We start from the raw sequence: 16,759 nt of genomic DNA on the forward strand, positions 1-16,759 counted from the left end.
TGTGGGAGAAAGAATAAAATACACATTTGTATATTAAAATTCTCAATTCCAACTATCTGATAACATTTCTTGTCAAACTATTCTAACAGTTTCTATTACTTTTGGGAATGTTTAAATAAAATCTTAACAAAAATAGAGAAAATGAGCTTTTCCCTTTCTCTATACTTTGTGCCAAAAGAACAAAGGTTTATATTGTACATTTCTGTTAGCAGGTACAAAGAGAATTTATAATGTGGGATCTATCCAAGAGGAATATTCCCAAAGTTTGCTTAAAAAAAGCAATTTAAAAATAGTGTACATTTGAGCTACATTTAGAATGTTCTACAAGCTTAAAGGATGTTTGGAGTCAGGTTTTAAAAACAGTGGGATTTAGTGTAATAGGTTTGGCAACAAAATCATTGCAGTTCATACAACTGATGAATTGATGCAGACCTAGCTGACTAACACGTACCATGTGTTTGCTTTGGCAGAGAATTTGGAAAAATAATTTGGAGAAAAACTTATATTATTCAACAGATTTCACTTTTGTTGTTGTTTTGTGGGATTTTTAAAAATTTTCTAATCAGTCTTGCAAAGGTAGAGTTTGCAAAGATCTTCCCATTGATTGGAACCAGATTTGGGCCTTTCACAGAGAAAAAAAAGATGAAGAGGATAATTCTACTTATTTCATATGTTTCTCTTAATTACCCACTGCTCAGAAATAGATTTATGACTAGTCATTTCTCAATTGATACCATGTTTATGAATTTATTCTGTCTAAAAAACAATGCTATAAAATGTCCCTTATCAACATTTCTAACGTAATCATGGCATGTAGAATCTTCTGTTTAAACTTTGATGGCCAAGAACAGCACTGTGTTTTGCAGTAATGTTTAAGTATGTTATTCTGAGACTTGTTAATTCATAGACTTACTTTTTATGTTGTTGTTCAGACATAAGATTAAAGCTTGTTTCTTTTGTAAAGTAGGTTATTTGAATATTGCTAAAAGGTTTCAAAAGAGTTTGTTGGCTTATTAGAGTATTGGAATTCTCACTGTTTAGCAAAATCCTGAAATATTAATGATGGGATGAACTCAAGGCTGGAAAGAGCTCCGATTCCATTTTATGGGTTGAAAGTTGCTTCAGAGGCTATTCTGACCATTATAAGATACGTATGTTGAATATACTCCTAAATTGACTTCAGGAGCTAGACAAACTATTTTCCACTATAGATTAGCCTGAATTTCTGTGCCATGTTGCTAAACCATGCAGTTCAGGAGATAATGAGATAGTTTCCTCAAAGAAGTATGAGCAATCCCTGAAGCTGGAGGCAGTGCAGTATAGCATATATAAATGTACAGTGCTATTACATAGGAAAGAGCTGCAGACTGATGAAGCAGGCAACTGATTTTCTAAAGTAAACACAAACATTATTTGAAGGTTACTCCACCTCTATTTTTTGGTGTCCTTGGACAAGTTGTTAACCACTGTGAAACTCAGCTGGACTTGTATAAAAATGTGGATACTGATACCTACTTTATTTCCAAGGTTGTTATAAAGATAAAAGAAACTATGTACTGTGTATTGCACTGGGTACATGGGATCCTTCTTTTCCTCCCACTAGACTGTAACCTTAAGAGTAGGACTGTGAGAATCTTTATGCAGTCATCAGCACGTACTCTTAGGTACTGAGAGAATATTCAGGGGAGGAGAATCTATAACTGCAAGGCAGTGGAAGAGGTGCCATTTATCTAATCGATACAACTTTATGAGATTGGATTTATTATCTTTTATTAAAAGAAAACAGGATTAGAGAGTTAAACCCAAAGCCATATAGCTAGTAGTATGAGAAGAAGCTAGAATTCACAACAGGATGATCTGCCTTTCAAAGGCATGCCTTTCTAGAGCTTTCTAGTGGAAAGGGAGGACTGACTTTTTGAAGTCATAACTATATGCCATATGTTTTCAAGAGGCCTGTTCTCATTTAATTTTCAGAACAATACTATGAGAAAGACATTATCTTTCCCATTTTACATGAGAAGAAACTCATACCCAGAGATTAAGTAACTTTCTTCAGGTCATACAACTAATAATTTAGCAAACAGTGATGCAAATCCAAAAAAACAGTCCAGTTCAAACCCCAAAAAAGTCCAAAAACAATAATACAACATGCTGCCTGGAGGTACAGGTTCAGCAAGATGAGAGGTCAGCACTTGGGGATAAATATTTGGGGAATGCGATTGGAATGTATGTTGAAGAAGAGGATGGGAGCAGAGATGAGAATCCAAGATTGAGCTTTTGGTGTGGGTGACAGGGAGCTCAATTTATATTTCATCTTCTTCCAAACCTCTAGACTCCTACTGTTGTGCAGAACTTTCTGTTCCCTGAACTTTCCATGCTTCTGTACCTTTGAGCATGTATTTTCCTCTGTCTAGAATTCCATTCACTCTTCTTTTTCTGGAAAACATCTCTTTAACTTAAAAAATGCAGTTCCAAATTTATTTTGCAAAACTCTTGCTGATCCAACCAATGTTGAATTGGATGCTCTTCTTTTGAGATCCTTTAGTCCAATATTGGCTCAGATACTTACCTCAGAAGCATCATTTTTATGACTCTGGAAGAATGAAATAGAGTTCCTGAGAACTGATGGTCCTGAAGATTTTCTAATCCTATATCTAATTGTGGATTTGATAATCCTGCAAGGTTATTCTAAATGTATAAGCTCCTTAGATTTTAGGACAAGGGAGAATTGAAAGCCTTACACACACACGCACACACACACAGGCGAGATCTGAAACCTTGGGTAGGGTTTCCAGAGATCCTCACCACTGCCCCCATACTGCACGGTCTCTATCCCCATACTGCATGGTCTCTATCCTGATATCCCTCACCATGCTTTGTACATAATAAGCAATATGAACAACTGAAGTTCAGAGGAATTAGCACAATTACGTAAATTAAGGAGAAGTATGATCAAGATTAGAATGAACTAGACCTTTATGGTATGTGGGCCTTTGCTGGGAAACAGTGATTCTGTCACATTGATTTCCAAGTCCAACATCCTGTTTCCAATGCAATCTATCAACACCTTCACCATTATCTTTTTTTTAAAGAATTACTATTGTATTACAAATGTTTTCTTTTGGCTGTAAAATTTTGATTCAGCAGTAAAGTTAGATTTACTGACTGGGAGATCAAGGACTGTTTACTCTTTTCTCTGCTTCTTGCCAAGTCTGTAGTGTGTGGTAGAATAGAGCAGTAGATAATTATTGTTTTTCAAATACCATTATTTTTTCCAATCAAACATTCATTGAGAGTCATGAATTTTACAAGTGAATTGATCACTAGTGCAAATATAGTGATAAATTCATTAACATTTATTTTATCTTCTCCATTCACTGAATTTCCCGTATGTACAATCAGGGTCTATTAAATTAAAAAAAGAAGAAAAACCTATTAGGGACAGCAAAGCAAAACATGAAATGCAGAGTTAGCAACTAACTGGTAAATCTAGAATTTTCAGGCAACAATAAAAGGCTTATTTGTCTATGTTCATTGTCCCTCCTCTCAGATATTTACTGGTCCCTTTACTTTGGGCTATATTGATCAAGGATAAAAGGGAAGCAGAGATCTATGGCTTGATTTAATTATTGAAAATAAAAATATTTATCTTTGAAATATACCTTGGATCATGGTCTCATAGTTTTGTGGACTGGTACTAATGCTGAAAATTCAAGACTATAGCTTTTGTGATTCTTGGTCAACAGTCAATGCTTGGCTTGGGCAGTAAAGTCCTAAAAAGTGGGCTTGTTAATTAACAAATACATCTAAGTTGGATGAACAGAACAGTTTCAAAATGTGTCTTTGGCATTTCTGCATTATTTTTTAAACCCACAAAATGTAGATTTTTATCTCTAACTTCTGTTCACTCACTTGTGGCTACTTTAGGAAGTAGTTTTTCTTTTCTTTACTTCCTCAGTGAGAGCTGCAAGATCATTGTTGGTGCAACTCGGCCACTGCTTAACAGAAGCAGCTTGTTTATATTACTTCCTGTATTTTTTTAAGACCAGCGTTTGGTATCCCTTAAGAATTTCTCAATGCTTTCTGTCTTAGGGATTTTTTTTTTCTGGAGGAATAAGTCAGGGACTCAATTAGGCTAATAATTTCTTACCCATGAGGACATAACGAATTTATTCTCCACTCAATAGCCTTTGGAGAAAATTACTCAGTATTTAGAAGGGGGGAAAATCAGGCTATAAGAAATCCTTTCTTTGAGACTACATTTCACAGATTCTTGCCTTAAAAAATCCATTTCGATACTTTTAAATAATACTCCATGTGATGAATTAAGGCTCTCTATTTAAATCTACCTATTCTTTTAGGAATGAGAGGTATTAAAAATTCTAGTTTGGCTGAGTAAAGAAATGTTAATGATCTGTCTAGCAGTTGAATTTAAGCATACTACCTTGCGATTATGCTGCCAAAACAAATGAAAATTCATTGCCTGCTATTGGAACCAATTTAGTTAGGTAACACTTCATTTTTCGGGCATCATCAGGGGAATGAGTTATTCCACTTAAGTGAATTTTCCACATAAATGCTTCAGAATTATCTTTTTAAGACAGAAATCAAGGCATGTTGGTTTCTTATTGAAATCCTTCAGTGACTGCCCATTGTCTAAAGAATAATGCATTGCTTTATAATCTACCATTCCAGTTTCATCTCCCTTCAATTCCCCTACCACCTATGATCCACTTTAATTTGTTCACCATTCTCTAGACCTATCATGCTCTTTTAACTTTTTGATTCCCAGATGCTGTTCCATGTGGTCATGACTCCTCAACAATTTACTAGATCTCTTCTCTCTGCTTCCAGGGCCACAGTACGTTTCCAGTATGGAAGCCATACCATATGGTGATTTTTAATTTCTATGTTAGCTTCCCTCACTAAATTGGGACCTAACAGTGGTCAGGGAACACACCCCTCTCCACCTTTATTTTTTAATCTTCATATCTTTAAAGACTCATTTAGTGCCTGAAAAACAGTGTTGTTATATTTATTTCCTGTGGGAGCTGTAACAAATTGCCAAAAACTGGGTGGCATAAAATGAAATTTATTCTCTCGTAGTTTTAGTTTCTAGAAATCAGAAATTGAGGTGTCAGCAGGGCCATGGTCCCTCCAGAGACTCCAGGGGAGAATCTGTTCCATACCTCTTTCAGCTTCTGGTGTGTATCAGAAATCCTTGGCATTCCTTAGTTTGTAACCACAGCACTTTATCTTTGCCACCATCTTTACATCACCTTCTCCTATGTGCATCTGTTTCAAAACTCCATCCACCTTTCTAAGGAAATACATACGATTTCACTTAGGGCTCACCTGGATAATACAGGAGAAGTTCTTCCTCTCAACATCCTTAACTGAATCACATTATTAGCCTTATAAGGTATACACAGGTCCTAGGCATTAGAACATGGAAACATCTTTGGGGGCCATTATCAGTCTATCACAGATACTTAATGTATTTTAAACTGAATTACCCATTCAAATGCTAAAACTTTCCAAATATAAAAACATTAAAAAAAACTACTAACTCATATCTCATGCTTAATTGCTTCCTTAATTAGAACATAGTATTCAAACCATATTTTCATATTTTCTTGATACTAGTGTTTTCTGATTTTCAAAATAAATATACTTTCAGTCATGGATTAATGTTAGGCTTCTAAAGTATTTAGGAAAGCTCTTTCACTGCTCTCCAAATATATTCAGACTGCAGTAGTTATTGAGTATCTACGTAATGAAGAGCTATACATGCAAATAATAGTTCTTTCTTCAAAGAAGTTACTGATTAATGTGGAAAATAGACATGGAAGCAGACCTATATCAATAAAATATGCAACTTTTGTGTGGCTAAACGTTAATAAAACCATTCAGCTTTATGTATGAGCAGTTGACATTTGGTTAACTTTCTCTCTCTGTTCCCCTGGAAACCTGGTAAAAGCAACATATCAACTTTATTTTTGATAACATTGGTTGTGGTAAAAATTGATTGATTAGCAAATTCCATCTAGACTTGGAAGAAGTATGAATTAGCCATATTAAGAATAAATGAGGGGATATATGTATACATATAGCTGATTCACTTTGCTGTATAGCAGAAACTAACACCATTGTAAAGCAATTATACTCCAATAAAGATGTTAAAAAAAATAAAAGAGAAAAAAAATAAAGAATAAATGAACTATAAATAATTGAAGAGGATGCCATAACAAGATTGCCAGGAAGTGCTAAGGGCCTAGCTGGGGTTGGAGATGAGAATTCATGGTTGATCTAAGCTATATAGTCATGTGATTTTTCTCCAGCAAGACCTGGTCATCCAAGTACAGGAAAAGGCAAGATGAGTTTGTAGTATTCTTCAAGGTCAGAGTTTTGCCTGGTTAGTTTTAGTGGAATAATTTGGGTACTAGGAACTTAGAAATGCTGGCTAGAGAAATTCTGGTGATAAACCATGGGCTCTAGGGAATGAAAAGTAGATAGAAAAGGATTGATAAATTAGAAGGAAATGGAGGCCTCAAGGGCCTTTGCCCTTCTCAGTGGTAGAAAGATGTTGTCAACAAGGGCATGAGAAACTGAAAGGAAAAGAAATAGTGATTGAGGAAGAGTTGTTTGAAAGAAACCAAACAGGGAACTATTCCCTGTGGTGACAAGGATGTGCATTGGGAGGCGGTGACTGAAGCAGAGAGTAGGTTGAAGGTGGCTGAAGCTAAGAGGTTCAGAAATTATAATGCTATTGTGTAGTTGGATAATATGACTAGATGTTGAGATGACTCACAATAAAAAAAGCACTTGGGGTGGAGACAAGACTAAGTCAAATGGCAAATTTCCAAAGAATAGGAAGAGTTGCTCAGTGTCAGCAGATGATAGCAGCCAAGAGGAAAGAGACTCAGAAAACAATGAGTTATTCAATGGTTGCACAAGGATACTTAGCATAGCATTTTGGTAATTAAAAAAAAAAGGAGAGAGAATTTTAATGTCCATTAATAGAGACTGGTTAAATTATGGTGCAGCCATATTGTAGAATCCATATTGTAGAATCCACTTAAGATTAAAGTGGTTCTGTTTCTACAGATGTGGATGGATGTCAATAACACATTGTTGGGTGAATAAAGTTGTAGAACAATGTATGTATTTTAAATAAAATCTTTGTGTATATGTACTTGTGTGTATAGAAAATGTCTGGAAAACACCCCAGAATTCTAATGTGATTACTTTTGGAGAATGGGACTTGAAGTGGGGAAGATATCCTTTTGTACTTTACATATTTTGTATTTTTCAAAGCTTGTATCATTTTTTGTAATTAGCAATTTGAATAAACTTTGAGAAAGTAAAAAAAAGAAAAAATGAACAAACTAACCAGAAATCTATTCTTTCATATAAAAATCTGGAGAAGCTCAGATTGACTAAATCTTTCTATTTAAAATAAATAATAGCCACCAAAAAAATCCACAATGAGTTATTACGTAGAGATGGAAGAGAACTGAAGGGCTGGGAGAGAAGCAATGCTCTCTCTAGGCTCTGAGGTGGCTGATGGGTAGGAGAAGAGACACTTTGCACTAGAGCAGTGGCATTGTGGGAGAGGAGGCTTTGTTCATAATAGTGAAGTAGAAAAAGCACTTTCAGACGGGAATGGTGAGTGTTTACAATGGACAGAGATTCCAGAAAGCCCTGTGACATGAATTTGGGTTGCAAGAGAAGAGCAGTAGGGAGAAAGGCAATTAATTGTGCAGAAGATGTAAAGAAAGCATAAGGTAGTTAGATGATGATCCATTTTTTCAAAAGGCTATGTTCAGGAAAAAGCAGTGACCAAAATTAACAGAGGAAAGATGCATGCATGGAATTGATGGCCTGAAATATCCCAACTTTGAAGCCAATCATTTGGGTGTAGGGCCCTCAGAGGTAACTGGCTTGGTTTTAGCAGAGCAGATGAGAAATATCACAAGGTGGTGAAGGACCAGCCTCAGCTGCAGGGGATTGGTGAGGATTTGACACATCAGTCACTTCTTACTGCTGTCGGGGTAAAAGATGTTTTTTTATGGTAAATTGTATCATCTTGAAATCTACTGCTTTTTAATCTGAGACTGGAATTGGATAAAATTTTTTTTTCTAGAATCAGACAACTTCTGTTCAGTATAATTTTTTTTTTTTTTAAAGAAGATGTTGGGGGTAGGAGTTTATTAATTTATTTATTTTTGCTGTGTTGGGTCTTTGTTTCTGTGCGAGGGCTTTCTCTAGTTGTGGCAAGTGGGGGCCACTCTTCATCGCGGTGCGCGGGCCTCTCACCATCGTGGCCTCTCTTGTTGCGGAGCACAGGCTCCAAACGCGCAGTCTCAGTAGTTGTGGCTCATGGGCCTAGTTGCTCCGCGGCATGTGGGATCCTCCCAGACCAGGGCTCAAACCCGTGTCCCCTGAATTAGCAGGCAGATTCTCAACCACTGCGCCACCAGGGAAGCCCCCCAGTATAATTCTTTTAAAAAAATGCTTACTCTCTTTCTGGTTTTCTTCCTATGATTTTAGTGTATTGGATAGATAAGATGTTTTCATATTAAGATTTTAGAAGATAAAGTCTAGTCTCTTTTGTAACATGCTGCATAATTTTCCCCTTATATATTGAAAATAAAGATTTTCATTATTAAATTGGTAGATGAAATTATTTAATTATTGCTTAATATTTTTTTAAATGTTAAAAATTACCTGCTCAAGGTAAAGTTCTTAGTTTGTGGGAGGAAGTAGTGAGTCAAGCACTCATTAGTTTTAGGGCTAAAATCTAATTATTTACCCATGTTTTATTAACAATATAACCTTGAGTTTTTCTTTTTTTTTCTACTTCTCTAATCTTTTCAGCTGGGAAAAGTCAAGCCCAGGAATCATATATCTGTGACTTGGGCTGTTCTATTCTAATATCCTATCTCAGAGACTCAAAAACACTTGTATCCCTTTGACATATTTATATTCTTCCAATTTAGAAGAGTAATAATAACTTTTAGGTCCAACATTTCCAGCATTTTGCAATTTGATGGTTTAGAACATTTGGTTTAGACTTAAGGACTTTCCACACTTGCAGAGATATTCTCTTCCTTGTAGATCATTAAAGATAGTTTTCTTTGACCTGAGTTAATTTCCCCAGATAATCTCATTATATTCTTGGCACCATAAATTCATAACTTAAATTGTGCTAACTAAAAGCTGTGGTATTTAATATTTTCAGTAGACCTACTTACTTTTGTCTCCTGTATGCCTTACATTGACTTTCTCACTCCAGGTATGTTAAGAATAAGTGATAAATGTAATACTGAGATTATAAAATACTTCCAAACCTATCACGATTTTTCAAGAAAACGTCTTGACAGTAAAGGTCACATTTCTTTTATTAATTAGAGAACTCCCCCTCCAGTTTTATTGAGGAATAATTGACAAATGTATATGTAAAATGTGATGATTTATATACGTATACATCATGGGATGATTACTAAAATCAAGGTAATTAACATATCCATCACTTCATGTAGTTAACTATTTTTTGTGTGATGAGAATATTTAAGATCTGTCATCAGCAACTTTCAAGTATACAATATTATTATCTATATTCTTATAGCTAATATATTATCTATTAACTATAATATTATTTACTAGTCACCAGCAGACTGTACATTAGATTCTCAGAACTTATTTGTCTTGTAATTGAAACTTTATACCCTTTGACCTACATTTCCCCATTTCCCCTTGCTCCCAGGCCCTGGCAATCACCCTTATGTTTCTATGAAATTTGCTTTTTCTTTTCTTTATTATTTTTTTTAGATTCCACATATAAGTGATACCATACAGTATTCATCTTTTTTCTGTCTCACATTTTATTTAGCGTAAGGCCCTGCAGTTTCATCCATGTTGTCACAAATGGCAGGATCTCCTTTTTTTTTTATAGCTGAGTAATATTCCATTTTATATCTATACCACATTTTCTTTATCCATTCATCCATCAGAGGACATTTAGGTTGTTACCATATAGTACTGGCTGTTGTGAATAATACTACAATGAACATGGGAAGGCAGATATCTCTTTGAGGTACTGATTTCATTTCCTTTGGATATATATCCAGGAGTAGGATTTCTGGAATATATAGTAGTTCTATTTTTAATTTTTTGAGGAACTGCCATACTACTGTTTTCCATAATGGCTGTGCCAATTTACATTCCCACCAAAAGTGTGTAAGAGTTCCCTTTTCTTCACATCCTTGCCAACATTTATTCTCATTGAATATATATATATATATATATAAACTGAAACAATCCTAAAAAAGTAATTAAAACCTGTCTTTTCTTTGCACTTGTACAGTAGATTTAGGGCAAAAAAACCCAGGAAACTGACAATAGCCCTTGAAGTATCTTACATGAATAATTTTCCATATATGATAAGTTTTAAAATGAAATGTTTACATTTGTGATCTTTAAAGCAGACTAGTATAGGAAATCTCTTTAATTCTACTAAAAGTTTGGAAATAAATATATTTAATTTTTAAATTTCTTTCCAAACTATATTAGTGTATTTAATTAAAATAATTTCAGTTTTTTAGGCAACAAATTATAGCCGAGAAAATGGACATTTTTCTTCATTTTTATTTCTCTCTCTTTTATATGTTTTTCTATGCAAGCATGATTATTAAACATGAAAAAGTTAAAGTTACTTGAATCAAAAATAATCTTTTCTCACTTGTTATATCAATTTTATGAAGTTAAATGAGAATTATTCTCTGTTCCACACAAAGTTTGAAGAGAAGCCGTTATTGCTCCTGCTATCTCAGACCTGGAAAAAGTTTATTATGATCAAAACTTTAAATTAAAGCGAGAGAATACAATGACTCATAAGTAGATGAAAATGATGTCCCTTAGCTTATTCTTAAAGTTATTCTTAGAAATTTATTGGAATTATATATATATGTATATATATTTATACATTTCCTTTAAATAGTGATGTTATCAGATTTAACTATAACTTTTATTATGGAAATGAGTGCAATATAATATGGCAGATGATATTACCTTTTTATAAGAAATGATTACAGGATTCGAATATAACGGACTCTGAGATGACTTGCCGGAGTGCAAATGCATAAAGATGATATTCTCCCAAATAATACAGTGCCTTAAAACAGCTTTCCTAAGACCATGCAAGTGTTTAGCTATCTAATGACTAGGGATTTAACAAGAAAACGGTAATGTCTTTGATTTCAAACTGGTTTGGATCTAATTTAATTGAGTTGTTTAATAATGTTTTCTTTTAAATAGGAGGGGACATTTTCTCTGCAAATTCTAATCCTTTGGCTCTGCTATCATGTAGGATCTGCTATTAAGCTAGCTTGACATTTCACTTCTAATTCCTGGGCAAAGATTGCAGCAGTTTAGCTTGTGCAGAAAGGCACATGTTTTTTCGCTGTTGACATTTCACTTGATCATTTACTATCTCTTTGAAAAAGTGACCTCCCAGCTTTGCTCTTTATCTCTTCTCTCTGTCAATTTCTACCTCTCTCAGTCTCTGTCCTCTGGAAACCCTTTCATCAACAAGCACAGCCCTGCCCAGCTAGCAAGCTAATTCTAATCTGAGCAAGAAGTGCATTAAAACTTATAAATCCACCAAGCCTGGAATTATTCCTGCTATTATCTGGGGCTTCAAACTAAACTGCACAATCTTTGCCCCAGAGGGAGACATTACCTTTATTATTCTGGTCAGGAAACAAATCTGCCCCTGCTCCGGAGACACTAACTTCCTGAGTGCTCAGTAAGTTGAATGGAGCTTGTCCTTACAGATGGACTTAATTCATACAACTGATTTTCTGCTTAGATTTTTCTGTCTAGGATAAATTTCTGCCCCAAGCATACTCTCCTTGACTGGAGCCCTTACATCTTACCTAATTTTGCTAATCTTCTTCACCAAGATGCTAGTCTTTTCCTTTCTCCCAATCATCTCTGCCTTATGTCCTGTTGTGAATGGGCTGATGACATGGACCCCAGACCCCAAGGACTGCATTTGAATCAGACTTAGATATGAATATATGCAAACATGCACCACGTACAACTTCATCACACCTCTTTGGGCTTTTGTCAGACTGTCCAGTAAACCTCACAATCTATTTTATTTAGATTTTTTCCTCAGATACCGTTGCTGGGGGGCAATTCTTCATAGCATTTCTATATGACTGTGACAGCTTTTGTTCCACGCTATCTTTTAAAGGTTGTTTGTATATCAAACAGTCTAGGAAGATAGAGTCTCAATATACCCTGTAGAGGTAGAGGGCAGATTTGTGTCCTGAACAGGATAGTAAAAATTTTATCTCCCTCTTGGACAAACAATGACACTGTTATCTGGCATCACTCTTTTTAAGACAATATTTTCCTGAACTCGAGGTTCAACAAACCCAACTGTCTGCCCAGCATCCACCAGGGCCTCTCTAAACTGCCCTATGGTGTTTGGGGGTGGGGGGAGAACTGACTTAAACATGAAACTCATGTTTCTTGCTGTGCTGTGAGTGAAAAAGCTCTTTGTCTTTGACCCAGGAGTATCATGTCTTCTGCTAGCATGTGTGAAAACTGAGAAAGGCTAAAATCTCAGACTCTTCACAGGTTTTGCAACTATTCACCCCTTTTTCTGTGGAGTGGAAAGAATGCAGACTTTGGAGTAAATTGTACCAGAATTCAAATTCAGTCACTTAGCTGCTTTGTGATCTCATACAAATTAATAAGCCCTGTCAGTCTCCTCATTCATAACATGAGCTAACGTTGTTAAGGATTAGAAAGTGCATGTATATAGAAATGTATATGTGTATACAGCTTTGCATATTTCATGGATCATAGAGGTAAGGATTGAAGCCAGGACATCTGGTTCTCAAAGCCACGTTCTTTCCACTGTGCCACATGGATCTGATAGGAAATACCATTTGCTATATTGACTAACCCTCTTTTCTTTCTCCTGTTTCACTAATTTCAGACATAACTATTAAAAATACACTTCACTGTTTCTAGTTAATTTTTCACTAGATATTTTCAGAGAAAAGGAGGTATTTATATAAATTTGGAAGTATTGGTTGAATTGAGGATCTTGCTTCCTGGAAAATGACATTTTGTATGCATTATACATTTCCCCTTAAAATTTAAAGAGCTGTAATCCTTTAAAAACTTCTTCCTCTTCTGTTGTATTACAGATGATATCCAGACAGATTTTGCATTTATCTTTTACTGGTTGAAATTTTCAAAGTACTGTTCTGCTCTTGCCAAATTATTCCCACTTTGCAATCATTCACTTAGCCCTAAAAGCTCCTCAAACCTACAAAACTGATCAGATATGTTGTGTGACTAATTGAACCTCTTAAAACATAGTAATATTTTTAGAGAAAACTCTTGCACTTCTTCTCAGGAAGTCATGTATTCCATACAGTTGCATATCATTAGTATGATGCCATTTTAGAGACATGTGAAAAAATTAATTAGATTATTTATTCTGCATTAAGGTATATCATACCTGCAATAAAGATCAAATTAGAAGTGTTTATATCATCTATTTTATTTAACATGGGTCTCCTTTAGAGTCCTGTTCAGTTAGTACCCTCCCTGCTGCATCTCAGTCTTCTCTTTCAATGAAAGTTATGAAGGCAGCATTTGCCTTTCCTTAAATTATTAAACTCCTTTCTTTATTCAAGGAATTTTTGAAATCTCATTTCCTTGTCTGGCTATGACTTGGGAAAGTAAGTGTGTTTCCTTAGTTTGTCCCTAACTAAATAAATATGCAATTTCTTATGATTTCTGTAACTATCCTACCATATACATTTAGATATGAAAAATACAGATATATTTATCTGTCAATTCACATAATGATTCTGTTTCAATAATTTGCATAATGCTTAGCTCCATTATATCACTACTTTTTGAATTTAATGATTGCTAAGTGGCTGAAATAATGTTCACTTAATTTCATCTGTTTATTTATTTGCAAACTGCCTATTCCAAAACACGATTAATGTTATCTATAAAAATATATATACTATAACTAAATATTAAATAATAAATAAGAAAATTGGGGCAAACAGAAAAGAGCCACATATCTGGCTATAAGATTTCACGCAAACAAAGCAAATTGAGCATTAGGATTCCTGTTCAATTAAATGTCCATGAAATAATAAAAAAAATATTTTCTCATTACAAAAGTAGTTTTTTCTTCTTAAATATGAACTGTACAATGTAATTAACAATGTTCTCAGCCAAATATTTATGCCAGCTGTCTTAGTCTTCTCTGGATGCCATAACAAAATGCAACATACTGGGTGGCTTAAACAACAGGAATTTATTTCTCAGTTATGGAGGGTGGGAAGTCCAAGATGAAGGTGCTGATTCAGTTCCAGGGGAAGATTCTCTTCCTGGCTTACGCAGGGCTGCCTTCTTGCTGTGTCCTCTCTTAGCGAGAGTTCTGGTGTCTCTTCCTCTTCTTTTAGGGTCACTATTGGATTAGGGTCCTACCCTTATGACCTCATTTAACATTTACCATCTTCTAACAGGCTTTGTCTACAAATATAGTCATACTGGGAGGTTGGGGCTTAACATACGAATTTTGGAGGGACACAAACATTCAGGACACAACAGCTATAGCAATATTTCATAAGACCATTTCTTATAAAATCCTTAAGTATAGGCCAAAGACAGTATCCCAAGTACATTTGGGTAAATGCACAACTGGTGTTCATTTTGATAATAGCTAAATCTAAATTTGAAAACAACATAAATATTTACTAGCAGGATATGAACTAAAGAAATTTTGATATTTTCATACAATAAATTTTATGTAAATATTGACTCTATTTTCAGAGAATCCTTAATTAGGTGGGTAATCATGAAATGAATGTTAGTGAAAGAGTGAGGATACAATCTGTTTCTGTCTTCCATATCCCAACTCTAGTAATGTGTAGAGGAAACACAAGAACAAAAGATTAACAGTGATTAACTCTGGGAAGAGAAATCTGAAGTGATTTTATTTTCTTCTTTATACTTATAAAAAAAAGTTTCCACTTACAGTGATTACACATAATGTTTATATAATCAGTGATGGAAAACAGTAGATGTTAAGAAACAAATCATCTGACTTCTGACCATGAAAGAAATCCAACTACTGGCACAACATTTAAGGCACCATGACCTATTTCTAATCATCCTTTCTGCCTTTCCTTTCTCTTCATAGATCCCGTCCCCTGGTCAAACTAAATTTCTTGCTGTTAGATGAATAGCTATTCATGCTTCTTTAACCTCTGTGCTCATGCTATTAGCTCTGCTTCCACCACTAACTCTGCCCCTCACCTCTAACTGTTAAATTCTATCTAGTGATAATCTCCTCACTCTTCACCAACTGAATGAATTGTCTTTACTTCCCTAAACTCTCCTTGAACACATCCTTCCTACAAACTTCCAGGTTACTTTTGGCTTTTTATAGCAGTAATCAACTTACAAGAAAACAGTATTCATATAAGTGAGTTTTTTCTTCCTTTAAACTCATAGTTCCTTAAGATCAATCTTTTCCTACTCATTTTGTGTCCTTCCTGGTGGTGCTCAGCATAGATATAGCAGATGTTTCAATTATCTACTGCGCTGCATAACAAACCATCCAAAACTTAGTGACTTAATAACAGCAACTGTTTTATTTCTTTAGGACTTACCTGATCAGTTCTACTGCTCCACATGATGTTGGCTAGGACTGCAGTCACCTGAGGATTCAAATGGGCTGGAATAGACAAGATGGCTCACTCAAAACTTGGTCATTGATCCTGGCTGTAGGCTGAAAGCTCAGCGGGGCTGGTCTACCCGAATATCCTGGGCTCCTCACAGCATTGTGGCTGGATTGCAAAAGGAAGCATGCCAAGAACAAGAATTAATGCTCTGAGTCAGAAAACAAGAACTGCCAGTCCTCTTTTTTTTTTTTTTTTTTTTTTGCGTTATGTGGGCCTCTCACTGTCGTGGCCTCTCTCGTTGCGGAGCACAGGCTCCGGACATGCTGGCTCAGCGGCCATGGCTTATGGGCCTAGCCGCTCTGCGGCATGTGGGATCTTCCTGGACCAGGGCACGAACCCGTGTCCCCTGCATCGGCAGGTGGACTCTCAACCACTGTGCCACCAGGGAAGCCCTGCCAGTCCTCTTAAAGGCCAGGTCTGGAATTGTCACAGCGCATTTCTACCACGTTCTATTGGTTGAGGTAGTCAGAGATCCGGCCTAGATTCAAGGAATGGAGAAATAAGTGCTACCTCTCAATGAAATAAGTGACCAAGGACTTGCAGCCATTTTGAATGACCACAGCAGGTAAGCATGTTCATTTATTCAGCCAATACTATGGAGCACCTATTATGAACATTATTTTAGGCACTGAAGTTAGAGCAATAAGAAAAAAAAAAAAAAAAGAGAGAAAAACCAAACAGGCAAAACTCCCTGCTCATTGTGAGTTTTTACCAAGAAAAGAAAGAAAATAAAAAGTAAAATATATAATACATTAGAAGATGATAAGTACTATGGGTGAGGTGACCTTGTTACAGTGTACCCATTGCCTATTTGTCCCCATGTAAATATTAATAGCATCATTTTCCACTCTCAAAAGTATCTTGATTTGGACAAAAATTTATTTGGCCATCCTAACTGTGGTGAAAAATGAAGCAGAGAAAGGCATAGGGAGTGTAGGGTATTGGAGTCTACGTTTACAAAT

General features: G+C 35.4%; 2 long non-coding RNA genes across 6 annotated transcripts in view; one reads left to right on the top strand and one right to left on the bottom strand.

The window, feature by feature from the left end:
- LOC117197091 (uncharacterized) overlaps positions 1-15,936 on the bottom strand; it is a 34,236-nt gene extending 18,300 nt beyond the window's left edge. The window contains exons 1-3 of one of the 4 annotated variants that reach the window (XR_004477611.2): positions 15,726-15,936; positions 5,190-5,320; positions 10-2,593 (exon numbers count right to left, since the gene is read on the bottom strand). This is a non-coding gene — a long non-coding RNA (uncharacterized LOC117197091). The other 3 variants (XR_004477592.2, XR_004477608.2, XR_004477599.2) reach the window with 3 other exon arrangements.
- A 258-nt stretch (positions 15,937-16,194) lies between these two features.
- LOC117197109 (uncharacterized) overlaps positions 16,195-16,759 on the top strand; it is a 200,455-nt gene continuing 199,890 nt past the window's right edge. Inside the window, exon 1 of one of the 2 annotated variants that reach the window (XR_004477624.2) lies at positions 16,195-16,362. This is a non-coding gene — a long non-coding RNA (uncharacterized LOC117197109). The remainder of the gene's footprint in view (positions 16,363-16,759) is intronic. The other variant, XR_004477628.2, reaches the window with a different exon arrangement.

This window comes from Orcinus orca, chromosome 12 (assembly GCF_937001465.1).
Source record: "Orcinus orca chromosome 12, mOrcOrc1.1, whole genome shotgun sequence".
NCBI classification, from domain to species: domain Eukaryota; kingdom Metazoa; phylum Chordata; class Mammalia; order Artiodactyla; family Delphinidae; genus Orcinus; species Orcinus orca.